The 16,712-nt window shown below is 35.2% G+C and overlaps 1 long non-coding RNA gene across 1 annotated transcript in view; it reads right to left on the bottom strand.

The window, feature by feature from the left end:
- Nucleotides 1-899: 899 nt before the first annotated feature.
- The window catches only part of LOC136040314 (uncharacterized), a 39,986-nt gene continuing 24,173 nt past the window's right edge, over nucleotides 900-16,712 (bottom strand). Inside the window, exon 4 of the long non-coding RNA XR_010620686.1 lies at nucleotides 900-4,708. This is a non-coding gene — a long non-coding RNA (uncharacterized LOC136040314). The remainder of the gene's footprint in view (nucleotides 4,709-16,712) is intronic.

Raw genomic sequence — 16,712 nt, 5'->3', positions numbered from 1 at the left:
TCTCTGGAGGTATTATAAATGCGCTACACTTTCAACGAGTGCTATTCGTCTTTGTCAATTCAAGATTTACCGGAATATATATAATTCCTTGTGTAGGAAAGCCAAATCTCTCTATTATCTAAATAATTTTGCTGCGTGTAATAAGGATATTCGTAAAACTTGGAAGGTAATAAATTCTGTGCTTAAACCTGGTTCTCAATATAGCTTTTTACCTATGAGTCTGGTCATTGGTGATGAGACTGTAGAGGGTGAGCTTAATGTCCAAGAAGCATTTACTTCACTTTTCGCTAGTATTGGTAATAATATTGCTTCCACAGCTACTTTATCTCGGTCTAAGTCGGACTTTAGATCTTACCTCGGGCCGTCTTGTGTTAAGTCTATGTTTCTAGAGCCAGTAACAGAAAGTGAAATTACTAAAAATGTTAATGGCTTGAAAGAATCATCTTCATCTGGGCCAGATTCTATTCCTACTAAGGTAGTTAAATCTATTCTTCCTTCAATAGTTGTGCCTCTTACAAAACTTGTTAATCTTTCATTTAAATATGAAGTTTTTCCAGATCCTCTCAAGCGTGCTCGGATTATTGTTCTGTATAAAGGTGGACCAAGAAATGATCCAGCAAATTATCGACCAATTTCAATTTTATCAGTATTTAGTAAAATCTTCGAAAAGGCTATGCTTTCTCGCCTGCTTAAATTTCTAAAAATCTAAAGAGTTTCTTCATGATTTTCAATTTGGTTTCCGAATGAAGCACTCCACTGAGCGTGCCTGTATGACCCTTTTGAATTTTATACATTCTGAATTGGATTCGGGATTAATTCCGGCTGCTATATTCCTGGATATTCGCAAGGCATTCGGTTCCTTAACCCATGAAATTCTTCTATCGAAGATGTTTTGGCATTAGGGGTAATGTATTTTCTTGGTTTCAATCTTATTTGAATGATAGGTTAATTTCTGTCAATCCACAATTTAATTTCTGTCAATCACAAGTGAATTTTGGCGTCCCTCAGGGATCAGTTTTAGGGCCAGTGCTATTTTTGATTTATATAAATGATCTTTTTTACGCAGTAAAAAAGCAGAAACCTATTCATTGCTGTAGCCTCTGTCATCCTAAACCTTCCCTTGCCCATAGTGCCAGCTATAGTTCGCCATCTTCTGATGTCCTTGTTTGTTTTGCTGATGATAGCACACTCGGCACTTCGGGGAACTGTGAATCCGAGCTTCAAATAAACTTGGAATACTTGTTTGAGAGAGTAATTTCATGGCTTGATGCTAATTTTCTTACCCTAAATTATTCAAAATCCAATTTTTTGATATTTTCGCATGTTTCTCAGATTTATCCCAAGTTATCAGAAATTCATCACCCAAATGGGATAATTCACAGATCTAAAGATCGATATGTTCGTTTTTTGGGCATTCTTGTTGATGAAAACTTGTCTTTCAAGCGTCACATTGATTTGATTAAAATGAAGATATGCAGGAGTCTCGGTATTTTAAGGAAACTCAAACATATTTTCCCTGGATCAATTTTGGAAATCCTTTTTCACTCCTTGATCCGATCTTACGTTTCCTACTGTCCAATAGTATGGATGTCAACCTTTCCTTCACTGTTGAAACCACTTTCTAAGGTTTATAATAAAGCTAGAAACCTCATTAAGGAAACTAACCGTTCAAGAGTTATCCCATTACTCGATCTCGAGTCACTGTATATTCTTTCGTGCGTGTGCATGTTTTACTTTTTCTCAGCTTCATGGTGACCTCCCCCGTCCCCTAAGTGTTCAGCCATCTTTCACCTCTGATCAGAACAATTATAATCTTCGCAATACCGAAAATCATATTCAAGTTCCTTTTACTCCTTGTGTAAGGTCAGACTTTAATCCTTTAATTGCGAGTTATATTGTATGGAATAAGTTGCCCGAATCAGCTCGAAGGTGCCACTCATTCGGTTTGTTCAAAAAAAATTATTCAAAATTCATTGGCTTCTTAGAAATTATTTTATCTCTTTTTATATGTGTATATGCGTGTATGTATGCATATATATTTCCTTATTATTTCATTGGAGTCTATTTTATCTACAGATCTACATAATTAATTTAGTCTATTCAATCTATTAGTCTATTTAGTTTTGTTTTCTATAGTTTTTCATTTTATTTATATTTTCCTCTCTTCTCCTTTTTGCTCTTCTCTCTGTGAGTAAGTGATTTTTTTTTCTTCTCTGAGTAAGTGGCTCGTTCATTTTCCCCTTTTTTACAGGCCAAAGAGCCTTTGGGGAAATAGTAAAATGTAATATTATATGTGTGTTTCGTGATGAATAAATCTTATCTTATCTTAGCTGCCCTCATTTATAAACCCAGACAATGGGCATCTTTAGCAGCGTGAAGTTCAGGAACCTCTAAGCCTTCTAATATAAATTAACTAATGGACTAAGACGCATTTTATTTCAAAATTTTTATTACAATACGGCTAATCTGAAATGGTTTAATCGCGAAGCAACGAGAAACAGAGGTCACTGTAGCGTAAGGAGTGTGATATTGGCAAGCATCAACTTAATTACTAAATTACTTAATTAGGTAGATTAATTACTAAATATTTAAGTTTTAATGTTGTTCTTTACTTTCATACATATTTTTTTTGCATATTTGATTTTTATTCATTTTCAAAATTAATATTCATTTTAATCCACCTTCAGCTTTTATGTCAAAGTTTAACTTTTGCATTGGCAATGCTTCAGAACTGAAGGTGCCTGAAAGAACTATGATCCTAAGGAGGCCTTAAACAGCTCAAGTCGTCTTGTGTTGCATCCCCATTGCGCTGACATCATCTGATCAAACAGCCCCCTTTTCTTTGATGTATGATCATGAATCATGAGGACATTTAGAGTTGCTGCTCTTCTGAGAAAAACTCGAAAGCCGCATTCAAACAACTAATTTGGGTATCTGATCCACTGACAGCACCTTAGATTACACCCTATTCTTCAACCTCAGGTTGTTAGGTTTATATTTTTAGAGGATTCACTAGAAAAATGTTATTCATGGCAAATCCCCCGTATCTTTTAGTGCCAGAACGAACTGAGCCATTGCAAAAAAAAAAAAAAAACAATAGCGACTAAATAGGATCTTATCAATATAGATTTACAAAAAATCCACCTAATAGTCTAATGTAAATATAATCTTTTCTTCAGTATAAAAATACTTTACAATGATTGGGGAGTAAAATTCCATACAGCCTAATAGGTTGCTAGCTAATCTGCAACCCAGATTCTTAATTATAACAAACAGGAAAGTCTATGGCATTTTCTAAATTATAATAGTAAGAATGGTATCTGGGATAGCATTGTAATAGTTTCTGGCTACAGCCATAGGATTATGACGTCATTCATCAATCTTGAACATGAAAAATGCAGTTTTTCGTAAAAAATGTATTCTATTTTTAATTTTTTTTTTTATTACAGAAGGTTTTTAACCACATCAATTTCCTTTAAAATGAGCCATTAAACAGCCCTCTACGATATTCCAGTGCCCCGCTATCTGAGGAAAAGAAAAAAAGATGCCGTGTATGCAGAATACCATGTTTGCAGCACTTTTCTTGATTTTTCAAGCCAATATATTTCTCTTGTTGTTCAAGCCAAGGGACGGTAAGTTCCCTATATAGGGGTTTTGGACAAGGCGGTTCTAAAGTGTACTTCTTGTTTTGATCTGACTCTATTTTTAGGAGTTATGGGTTATTATATTTCTTAGTATTGGACATGATCGTCTCTTACTAGGTTGCGATCTACTGCTGCAACCCGGATTAGTGGGTGCATGAATATCCTCTATTAAAGAGAATCCCGCTGAAAAATATTCCCAATTCTTTACACTTATCTTGATGGAGTTGAATTAAATCTCAAGATTGAAACAAACTAAATGGCGGTTCACGTCCTGACCAGAGTTTAATCCCCACGATCTTACTTTGATAAAACATTCCACAACTTTTACTTATCTTCATTTTTCCAAAAAATCAAATCTTCATTTTTTTTTTTTTATTATTTTAACCACAAAGGCTCCTAAGAGCTTAATGCTCACCATTTCTTGTATATTGTGATCCAGTTTTTCCCCCCAAACTGAACCGAAATAGTCGATCTGATGTAGGACTGACTGAATCGTGTCCTCAAGGATTGAGTTGAAGTATTGTTCAATGCTATACGAATTAAACTTAAAAAAATATTGTTTCATGCAAAGTAAAGAGCAACATTAACACCTCGCATCCTTGAGACGAAGAAAAATTAACTCACCAACCAACTTTGACCACAAATGGAAGATCGAAAGGAACATTCAGTTTACTCATCGTCACAAATATAAATTTCAACAGTCGAACCGTCCTTAAAATCAGCTTTCACAATGATCTCAGAGGAATAAACAAATCTGCAGATCACTGAGAAGGCCGGTTTCACTAGGACTTGCACAAAATCTTCTCATAATCTCCAGTTTGTCAATATTCCAATTTTGTCGTCGCATGTCACTAGTGCCATTTCCTAAGCAAAATCACATTTACGAAACTAGACTTGTCACACAAAAGAGAAAAAGAGGCAATACTTTCCTTTGGTTCTGTGGTAAACCGTGCTTCAATTTAAATGGTTCACGTCTCTGACAGATTTCCACGAGCTAGTCAAGAGAAACCGAACAGCTTGGCCTTTTCGAATCCTCATTGGTCATCCCGTTTGAAATTTTAAGCCTGTAAAAACAGTGAAAATTTATATTCCATCTGATCAGTCCTATTGTGTGAAATAATTAGCCAGTATAAAGAATATTAAATGGGCATAATTGACTCACAAGATGTATTTTTTTTCAGTCATCCCTGTTTCCCTGTGGTCAAAACCGTAGCTTAATCGTAAAAAAAGATAGGTTATTTTTTCTTTCTTTTTCACTAAACGAACTTTACAAAACGCATCAAACAAAAATTTCAGAGGGAGGGAGGGTATCCAAACATGGTAACACCTCCAGTGGATATGGCGTTGATTCCAATCCCCTTTAATTTGCCTTTTATATAGATGATCTTCGTTTTTCGTCTGTTCGAATGAGCCACCTTGAACTTTTTATTGAGATTTTTATTAGGTAAAAAATGCAATTTTTAAATTTAAAAGAAACCAAACTAGTAGCTTCGTTGATCTAGGTCTCCTTAATATCTCACAAGTTATTAGTAAACCCCCCAGGCCTCCTCCCCCCAGCTTTGAACCCAATTCAAAGCCGGGGACTTTATTAGGTTGTCTTCCAGTAAACTTTGACGTTTCTTAGTCTTATATTTTTAACATAAGTAAAAAAAACGGGACTAGACCCTTAAAGTCCAAACCGGCGGTGCTGATCTCCGTTTCATGGCCCTTCAGCCAGGAAGTAAAATGGGGGGCTTTCACACACCCTTTCTGCTTACCTTCCCCAGATTTCTCCAGGTACCCATTTAGAGCTGGGTCGACTCTGGCTGAGCTTACAGTCACGCTACCAACCCCCGTCCCAAACCAAATAACTGGTCACAACTGGGATTGAACCCGTGCCCTTGGACAAAGAATTCCCACGCCAGCACGCCAACCACTCAGCTAGGACATATATATTTTTAATATTAACTATATAGAAACTTACAATTAAAGGCATAGACGACTGTTCTCAACTTAAACACAATCGTAAAGTTAGCACCAAGCCAAATGCAAGTCGACAAAAATCGAACCACTGAAAAAAAAATGTAGGGTATCAAAAACGCCAGATTTTGAATGAAAAACTGTTCATGTACAACATTTTGCACATCCCGGAAATACTGATTAAATGCTTCCTTTAAATTCCACATTACCACTGTTATCAATAAACCGCATCGAAAGGAGGAAATGCCCATTTCAGCTTCCCTATAGAATCCGTATTTTGTAGTAACTTATCCAATATTTAATGCAATATGAATCCTTTCGGGTGTTCGATAATGACTGCATACAAAGGCCCAATAATTAAAACAGCCACCACACTAGCCATAGTTCAGTTTTATTTCTCATAGTTTTAGCTGAAGTTGCAAAATAATCCCACAACAGCTGAAACTTCAATAACGGTTTTAGAAGAAACTGTCAAACATTTTAAAATAAGTTTTCATCTAGGATCCAAATAGTTAGAAAGGTTTTATTTTCATCCGCAATATAAGCATAAATAAAAATGACACCACTTATAAATTATTGCAGGAAAAAGAAAGTCCTATGAACTTGTGCTGCCAATTCATGTTATGATTTATATCTTATATAAAAATATCTAAACATAACAACTCATGATTATCCACCTAGCCTATCTTATATATATAAAAACAAGAACACATACACATGAACACAATACAACAAAATAGTCCTATTAAATATTATTTACCAGTTTCACCCCCCCCCCATCCCAAAAAACTACTAATTAAACATTAAAAACCTCCCGCCCATCAAAATCTATTAGTTAAATAAAATGTTTTCAATTTATTTTTAATCCCGTAGAAAGTGATAGACTCCCTAATGCTAGCCGCAGATTATTCCAAACAGAAGACCCCAGATTATGAGCCAAATATGATTTCTTGTATAAATATTTCTTGTATCGTAATTATGGAATGTTATGGAATACAAATGGAATAATTATGGAAAATGCAGAGTAATCTATAATTGCAAGAAGAAAGTTTTGAAGATTTCAAAAGTCTTAAATCCCTCCGCAATGGTGTTAAATTTAATTCAAAAATACACCATTGAGCATCATCGTAACTGTAAGTTTACAACCCCTAACCCCGAACAATAAGGAAAATCAATTTCTTCGATAAACAGCATTGATGTCTCATTTTTCACTTTAGGAGTAATTAATGAAATGATTAGTTCCACACTAGAAATTGTCTCCATATTTAATTAAAGGTAGAAGTGAAAAAACAAAATAAAAGAAGAGCAGAATAAGAAAGCCAATATCAAAATGACTAGCTAGACGTACTTTGAAGCCGAAAGTCTAAAGTACCCTCATTAAGACTTCAAGAGCTGATGGATAAGGGCCCATTAGGGTGAAACTTAGCATTTAAACACCCCTAATTAAAACATTAAAAAAATGCTATTTCAAATATATTTATTAGTCTTTTACTCCTCACTAAAACAAAGAGGTATTTTTAAATTGCTAGTTTCGTGCTTTTTTCATGGCTAAAATAGCGTTCGTTACAGTTCATCCCCTGCCTTACTCCCCTGATTGTCCCATATATGGCCCTAGGTTGTATACAAAACTAACGGAAATAAAAATGGTATAATTACATTCCTTTTGTAACGCTCCTTCTCAACATAATTGTCAGCATCCTGGCGATGATTCCCCCTCCCCTGATGGAACCTCAAAAGGTTGCCTCTAGTTCAGCATTGTGGAGTGACATGAATGAGAGGAAAATTTTCAAGTATAGTTGAAAACTTTCAAGTAAACTACTGTCAACCAGCGTGTGTTCCCAGGGGCAGACCCTCCAACAAGGTTGAGATTCTAGTTCGGCATTGTGTAGTGACATGCTTGAGAGGTGTAGCATAAGAGGGAGACAGTAACAACGGCAATCAAAGGGGTAAAATTAACCTTGACTTGATTGGACAATCTGTCTTGGCTTTTTCTACAAATGGCCATGACTTGACTTTTCCCATAACTATTCCATTTTCAATTCATAATATATATATATATATATATATATATATATATATATATATATATATATATATATATATATATATATATATATATATATATATATATTTATATATACATATATATGTGTGTGTTTTCCGCTGTAAAACCGGTTACCCTGTGTAGACTCTAGAAGTATTTGAAGTCGTTTAGTATCCGTATTCTCGAGCGATATTCAAACATAGGGGTACAGATAAAGTGAAAATCAAAATACTTTATCAAACAGGCAACTGAAAAAATAAGATGGTTACACATATCAAATATACCTGAAAGAGTAGACCTATGTCCAGAATTGACACGACTAAAAAAAAAACTGATCTTAACGAGGTTCTCTAAATTAATTAAATCAGATTAATCATATATACCAACTGTGCATGCGTGGAATGCGTTTAGTCAAATTGGGGTATTTATCAGACTATTACTGCATACCATATGGTCTTTTTATTGCTGAATTTATTTTCATAGTTTTAGAGCCAACCAATTAAAGATCTAGCGGTTTCCATTGACCAAAAATGTTTGACTTATTTTTTTACAATTACTATTTTAATTTAGGACAAGACTTCCATGATTTAAGCAGTAGCCGTTTTCGGTCTCATGATCTGGGGGGGAGGAGGAGGCAGTTATACCGTAGGGGGGTAAAACCATAAAAATACAATGAATTTAATCTTAGAAAAACTGGAGGAAGGCAGCTGCCTCCCCTGTCCAGGCCTAGATAAAACAAAAAAAAAACACTAAAATACTTTTCATTCATAGGCACAACCACAAACAAAAAACGTTTTTTCTGATTGTCATATCGGAAATAGTTATAATTACATCAGGTTCAAATGTTTTCGATTGTGATGTACATTAATAATTCTTAACCAAACAAATAAAAAAAAACAGATCCGTTGGTAGGGTGGGTGGTACCGGGGGCAAAATTAATTACAGCGCCCCCGCCCGACTCAAATATAAACTAAGGCCGAGTCAAAGTGAAAAATTTGATCAATGTGGACAGAACCCTCCCCCACCAGGGCAGCTGCCCCGGTTGTCTCACAGGGGATGAAGGGGGATTGGGCCCTGCGTTACCATTGAAATGAACAAAAAAGATTTTGAACTTTAAAACAAACTGTTTTTGACGATAATAGATACATTATGAGTTATTCACATCACCAATAAAAGGCTATACTAATTTTAAGTTTGCATTGTTGCTGGATGATATTTATTGATGTATTTATTATTATATAATATAGCAAACTTATACCCGTAAAAGTTCACGTCAAATTTATTGAATTTAATGAGTATAGTCCTATATTAAAGATATTTTGCACTATGTACTTAAACTAGTTTATGTAGGTAAACCACTATGCATGTATATTTTATTTAAATATTTAATATAAAAAGAGGGGCCCAAAAAGATATAATCAGGCCCCGCGTCTATTCAATCCTGTCCTGTGCCCCCACGCCCCCTTGAACGGTTCTGAAAAAAACTTATGGTCTCAACTGACCAAAAAGGCCCCTATCATTAGCAATCGTATTCCATCTAACCAGCAATTGCAAATTATTCGAAACTTATTCTTTCATAATTGTCCTGTTTTAATTAAGAACACCTATAGTTAATTGAAAATAACATTTTCAAGCGATTACTTCACCAGTCCCGTCCACGCATGACAGACTATTCTTGTCATTCCAAAGCCAAACTTCTTCAAAAATCTACAAGCAAAAAACTAAAAATTGGCTTTCATTCACAGGCACGATCACTAAAAAAAACCGGTTCCCCACAGCCATATTGAAAATAGTTATCATACAACCAGGTCCGGGCGTTTTTAATGCCAATAACAAAACGGTTTTTGACGACATTCCAATGAAGCCGGGCGACCCGCCAAGGCCGAACTAGACACATTCATAAGGAGTGGCAAATAGTTCCCGTTTTCTCCGCCTGTGGCGCTGTTGGTTCTCACATTCCAATCCGTCTATATCATCACTGGTTGCGTTTTAGTGAAGACAAGATTATTTATGCAATTCGTTTTTACCGATAAGGAAACAAGTTAACATTCTACTTTTTAAAGGACAATTGACAACAAGGTCGTTGCAAAATATGTTTGGCTACATCATATCAACGGATTATCATATTAATTCTGGTCTTTTTTACAGAACTAATGCAGAGGGATAAAAAACGAAAAGGGTCAATGAAATAGAAATATATTAAAATTCTTTAAATTATATTTTTAGCAGAGTTGTCGTTTACAAAAGGCAAACTGTTAAAAGATGAATTAATCAAGTATTACGGTAGATTATTTGAATTAAAATGGAATAGTTATGGGCATCAAGTCATGGCTAATTGTAGACAAAGCTAAGACATGTAGGCTAGTCCAATTGAGTGAGAAACAAACCTGGAATTAATCCCCCCCTATTAGGATTGTATAAAAAGGAGGTTTGTTCATTTGTTAAGACTACCGAGTCTTGTCAAGTTTTTTTTAGAGGACAGAGGGGATACTGTCCTGGCACAGACCCGGGGGCTCGAGACCAAAACCGCCACCGAATTTAACATAGGTCTTATTTGGAGGAACAATATTCTCTCGGTTCGTCCAGATATTGGATATATTTGCTAATAGTTCATAGCTTTAGTCTCCCAAATGATAAGAAAAATAAATTATTAATGGAAAGAACATACATATATCCCAACAGGCAAAAAGCAACTTTTCCCAGACTTAAGTACTCTAAAAAATTCACGCACACCCCACCATGGAATACTGCTATTGTCTATTGAGATTGCAAAATTAGTAAATTGAAACTAAAAACATTAAATAAAAAACAAAAATTACAGCATTCTATGGAAACAAGTAAAAGCAGATACTGAGCATTAATCACTTCATTTAGGTCAAAAAGATTATTGTATAAAAACAGAAACCATAAATGGCTTCGACATTTGATTAAAAAATGATAAGAAAATCAAAATAGTGAGCAACCTAATTTGAAGATTAAACATTTAGAAGACAAAAGAATATCTCACGTAGATCAGAACTGAAGTTCCACTAAGATTGAGGTGCACAGAGGTTTAAGGTTTGGAGGTGGTGGTACTGTACAGGGCCAGACCCAGAAGACTGTTTTAGGGGCAAGTGCCCCCAGGAGGTCAAAATTACAGTAATTGTGGGGTCGAAGGGGCCAAAAGTATCAATTGGACAGCCAAATTTTTCATCGATACACCCCAGGATACTAATTCTGTATCCAACCCTGGTACTAACTAAAATGATTTTGTGCCAAGAAAGAATGTATTTTTAGACATAATTCAAACGAATCAGAAGGATGTGCTCATTTCCTCAGAAGAGGAAATTTTCCTCTTTTGCCCGCTTACTAACGAGGGCATTTTGCCTTTACAAATTCCACATTTCCAAAAGCAGAATGACAAACATGATTTATTACCTGAATCTTTGATAGAAATTAACTTGCCTCATTGCCTGGGCCATCAATGGGGGGGAGGGCGATTAAAAAAAGGTTTTGTTTTCGTTTAAATGCAAATCCCTAGATTTCCGAAATCTCAACGGAAACCCCTCCATATTTTCACGAATTTGCACCCCTGGTCATGGCATCTAAATATAAAATAAATTTGTAACAAGACAGAAAACTAATAAATGCATTACGAACGAACAATATCACTAGCAGGCGCATACATGGCGGAGGCGTAGCTACCCCCTGCTAGTTTAGAGATCAATTAAATATCACCTTCCACGGGTTTTCGCAACATTTCCCGAAAACCACAAGGGTTAAACTCCCTTTCCTGTTCCCTCCCAATAAATTTTCAATGAGCGTTCCCACGAGCCCGTTAGAAAAGACCCAACACATTCCTAAGCGAAATTCTCAGCCTTCAAAAAGAAACCTGTTATGTATATACTGAATACACCCTTTCAAACAGGGGGAACATAAAAACATCTTCTGAAGGGGACATTATGACTTCACAACCCGAATTACAAGCAATGGCATCAGTAGATAAACCCTTGGAATTTTTCACGTGGATTTTGAAAAGACATTTTAATTCTGTTTAACCATAATTTTTTAAACATGAGAACTACCTTTCTAAATTATTTAGAAAGTTTTTTGGTATGCAAACAAGCAAAAAAACTCAATAAATCGGAAGCTTAATTAAATATTATTTAATGAAACCAAACAATTACCATTAACTCAATTCTAGTGCCCTATAACCTAACACCATTTCATAACCTTGGGGGCACATTGAGCTAAGAGAATAAAGCATACAAAATTAAATCAACAGCACAAATAAAGCATGTCAAGTTGTTTTAAACCCATGCTTCTTCACTTTGTCGCTTTTAAGGTTTACGAACCAGGGGAATAGGTCATAGCTGCGAAAATTGAAGTAATATCGAATCTTGTTCGATCTAAATTCAAGATTCGAATGCAGTTCGAATCTTGGGAGACGCCTTGGAAACAACAAAGCGAGGGTACTTATCGTGGTATCCCGAACACACTCAAGAAGTTCGATCTGTTTAAAACCGTTTTTTCAATGTGCACTCTCATATAGTCACCTAAAGCCGAGAGAGATAAACTCCAATCCAGGTATATTTTAATTAAATATTTAATATACAGAGTTGTTTAGGTATTTAATATAATACGTTTTGGACAGACTGCTTTCCATGATTCTCTGTTGTATTTTCCATAATTTTATTATTAAAGTATTATATTTAGGTATATTTGATTATGATTAGCCTTACTTAACTGCTTGAGTGTAGTCAAGATAACACGTAAGTAACCAAGCAAAGCTCCATGTCAAACTTTTAAAATATGCTGGTGTTTCAACCCTTACAAAAGGCAATGGGTGGTATCAGAAGCTTGAAAACGTATTCCTTAGCCCAAATTCAGGTAAAATTCTATAAAAGGGGATTTTTGGTAAGTAGTTGAGTTGCTTGAATGAAACTTTAAAGAACATTTCCGAGCATAAGCTTACGGATCAATTTACCAATGAAAAACTAGAAAATGGGATATTTAGGAGTCTTTTAAAGTATTTACCCTTTCTCCCTCCTAAGGGCACTACCGTTTGATGACCTTGCCAAAACTTACTCTAAAACTAAGATTCCAGAAACAGACCTACAGTATACAAGTTCCAAGTAGTATTTTGAGTTTTATAACAGACAAGAGATTGGAAAATTGCGTCAAATTTGAATAGGCCTAAAAATAAAATCCCAACGTAAACTGAAGCCATGGCTTTAATTTACGTTGAGCAATTACAGCTCAAATTAACAGAAAATAATTTTTCAAAGGTTAAAAAAGTGGACCTATTTAGGCCAAGGGCTATACCTGTCTCCTAAACCATTTTTAAGCATTACAAATAGGGAAGGAGTAGAAATAGGAACTTAAAACACTTTATAGGGGCACAACTAAGGTTTTGTTTTCATTCTTGTGAGTTTCGTTGTCCCAAAATGACTAGGCTTACTTTTGAAAGATAGCAAATAGCTCTTCATCTAGAACCTTATTCCAATTCGGGCCAGAGATCCACTGCTGAAAGTAAAATCAGCCTAGAATTGGGGCTGTTGAAAAGGAGACATGTTTAGAAAACAATTCTTATTTCGTAATATGCAGAAGAATTTTTAGTTCGTAATATTGTGAAGCGACTCCAAATATAATTCACTCCATCCCCCTACTCGTACAACCACGTATCCGTCAATTGAATCAATGTTAAGAAATCAAGAATTAAAAAAAAACATGGAAAATATGTGATTTTAGTTAAGGTGAAAGACCTCTTTTAGGGAGGAACCACTCTTCTTTGGCATTCTGGAAAAATGGCCATGGCTTTTCGGACCACCCCTATTTTACTACAACATGATGCAATTTGAGGGCAGAAACAAGAACCCCACCTTTCTTGGTCAGATTTCACCAATAATTTGTCAGCATAAATTAAAATGTGCTCTCTCTGTTTTGACAAGCAATTAAAAATTATGTTTAATATTTCTTATTTAAGAACAAATATCAAGTAGTAAAGTAACATTTTTAGATTCAGAAGAAAGGCAACTTCCTGTTGATATGTGAATAGAACTGAAAAAATGAAAAAACAAAATCAAAAAAGAATAATTGGTATTTTAAAATCGTATTTCCAAAACGAGGTCCTTGTAGGTTGGCTAAGTTAATAAACTAATAATAGGCATATAGCTTAGATTTTCAGCTTTTCTCTAAAATATATAACTTTCCCAATTTCCTTTTGCTAACAAGATGTGATGGTCCATAATTTTGCTCAATTGGATACTGGATTTTCACCCTATATGGTAAATAGTTTTGCTACTTACTGCTATCTTCGAAAGGGGTTAGGTAAGAAGAACGAAACTTTCAGGGATGGGTCTACAGAATAAAATATGTCCTGGGAAGGTAATTGAAGTACCTACCACCACTCCTCCCTCTAGAGGGAAATGACCTTTAAAATACTTTTGTTATGGAAGTGAAACCTTGCAAAACAGATCTTCAACTTAAATTAAGAACAAAAAACCGTTTTCAGCTTCAAACTTTGCCCAGTTCATGAGGTTCCAAAGATCTACAAATACATTTCCTGAATATCGAAAAAAAAAACATTGACATAGCTTAAAATTCTACTCAAATAATAGGAATGGGATTTTTAGAACCAAAACCAGAGAAAGAGAAAGATGAGACCAGAAATCAGAAGAGGGTTAACATAGAAGCTTGGCAATCCCTTCCCAGTGCATGTTTTTGGCCCTGGATTAATTACTGAAAGTTTCATTTTACTAACTTAACCCCTTTCCAAGATAGCCAAAAGTAGCTAACCTAGGATTTTACCCTGTGTATTTGTACATTAGGGAGGTTGAGTATAAGTATAGTGGAATTACAGTTAAAATTTGCCAACTCCAATTAGGCCTATTATGTTTATTATAAATTAAGAATGGTTTCCGTAACACGTTTCCTTCTCACAAAATCCCAATTCTAGGCTTATACCCTGAAAGTTCCTTTCATCCCAAGTCAGAAATTTTCCAGAGATAGAATTTAGCATAAATTTTACAAAATAAAAACAACGCTTTTTAGCCTAACAAAGCAAGGCTGTGTCACTGTATCCTTTAAATAATTCCTGGTGAAATCACCAAATATGGCACGTCCTTCACTATATCCATCACGCAATCACACCAAAAAGCCTCGAAGGGAAAAACCAAAATAAGTCTAAAATAAAATATTCCAGCAAAAAATCACATAAAAATAGGCATGTTGTTAGCTTGAATACTCAAAGACTACTAACATCCGATTGAAACGCTCCCGTCTGGCCCGCCTTTCCCGTCTGATATTAAAATAACGGTATTCAGAAAACAGCCAGGGGCAGATCCAAATGAGGAATGCCGCCACAGTATTTAACCTACTCAGCAAATTATTTTCAATTTCGCCACTGTATTTGTATAATACAGATATCAAGATTGGAGAAAAAATTCCTTGCACGAGTTATCATGTCAAAAAATGGTTCTTTTCTTTCAAATGACAATGTGTTTTTTTTTACTACGTAATAATAAATTTTTCTATAGAGTGAATGGTGACAAACGCAATTTAAGAAGAGTGGCAAGCAGGTTAAGGCTTCAATCCCACCCTAGCGTCAATTCTTAAGGTTTCTTGTTTTTACTACAGCATCCCCTAAATTTACGTTTTCCAGAGTTGCCCTCCCCCCAGACGCAGCAATTTACCAATATTTAGGAGGGTTACTTAGTAGTTTTTTTCCGACTAAAATACCCCTAAAAGCATTTTCAATTATAAAAATAACCCGAAAAAAAATATTTTCAAAATCTAGGAGGGAGCAAGAAATCTGGGAGCATAAGCCCCCTGCTCCCCAATTGAAGCCATTTGCCCTTCTCCTCAGAAGTATCGTTTAAAATCAGCCATAATCGATAAAAAGAGTGGCATTACCCAACAGCCTAGTTTGGGCTGCATCCCCCGTAGTCCCCCAGGTTTGAGCCCACTTAAAAGTTCAGCTACGAGAAATATGTGAAAGATAAAATATTAATGACTAGGATGCTTCTGATATATCGAAGTAAAACTCACTGACCTTAAGTATTCATACCTGAGAAATACGAAAAATAAAAATGGTGAGATACCCCCCCCCCCAAAAAAAAGCAACAAATTCACCACTTTACTTTGAAAAAGTCATTTTTTTTTGTTCTTAAGAACTTATTATTTTATAGGAGGTGATAATGCACAAGTATTTGTTGCGGACAAGGCAATGTGCAAATAAAAAACAAAACAAGAGATTGCCCTTAAAAAGATCCCCCCCCTCATAAACAAACAACAACCAATTAACCACTTCCTTTTGAAGAAATCGTTTTTGTTGTTGTTGATAACTTATTATTTTATAGAACGTGATCGTAAACTAGTATCTGTTGCGGAGAGGGCAATGTGAAAGTCTTGAAAAACAAGAAATTGCGATAAAAATCTCGATATTTCGAGGGCACAGAAACCCCTCCCGAAATGGCAAACCCAGCCGTAGTATTTAAGGGACTATAATGGGACTTGTCTAATTCTGCCAAACCTGATGTTTTTACTTCCCCCAGGTTTCGACTTCCTGTAAGTCGTTTCTTACCATCTCTCCCTTATCCTGTTCGATTGACCCCAAACTGCCACCTCTCACTGTCATTTAATATGAATTTTCTTCTCATACTTGCTCACTTGATTTTTAAGTTTAGGGTGGTATCATATTTTTCGCCAATTTTGCTAGATAATAAATAAACAAAATAAATTCGTTAAAATTGTCAATACTTTTCGTCCGTAGAAATCCAAACAATACCGATCTGCTGATTCAGGAACCGAAGAAAATAGTAATTTTTATTTGTAATAATTTTTGCCAGTGTTGCCACACTGAACCGAGATAATAAATAAGCAACGCAAATTCCTTAAAACAACACTTTTATCGGTTAAAATTCAAACATTACCAATCTGTTGATTCTTAAAAATAACTAAAGCTTCAAAGTCGTAGAGAAAATATTAATGTGACTGAGAAAAACTTCGCAAAATACCCAAGACCGACTTCTGTGCAAAACAGCTGTGCATTTAACAAGAATATAACCAGTTCTTTCGTGTTTAAC

This window comes from Artemia franciscana, chromosome 20 (genome assembly GCF_032884065.1).
Source record: "Artemia franciscana chromosome 20, ASM3288406v1, whole genome shotgun sequence".
Taxonomy (NCBI): domain Eukaryota; kingdom Metazoa; phylum Arthropoda; class Branchiopoda; order Anostraca; family Artemiidae; genus Artemia; species Artemia franciscana.
The sequence above is the reverse complement of the archived record's forward strand: the minus strand, read 5'-3'. Positions and strand labels throughout refer to the sequence as shown.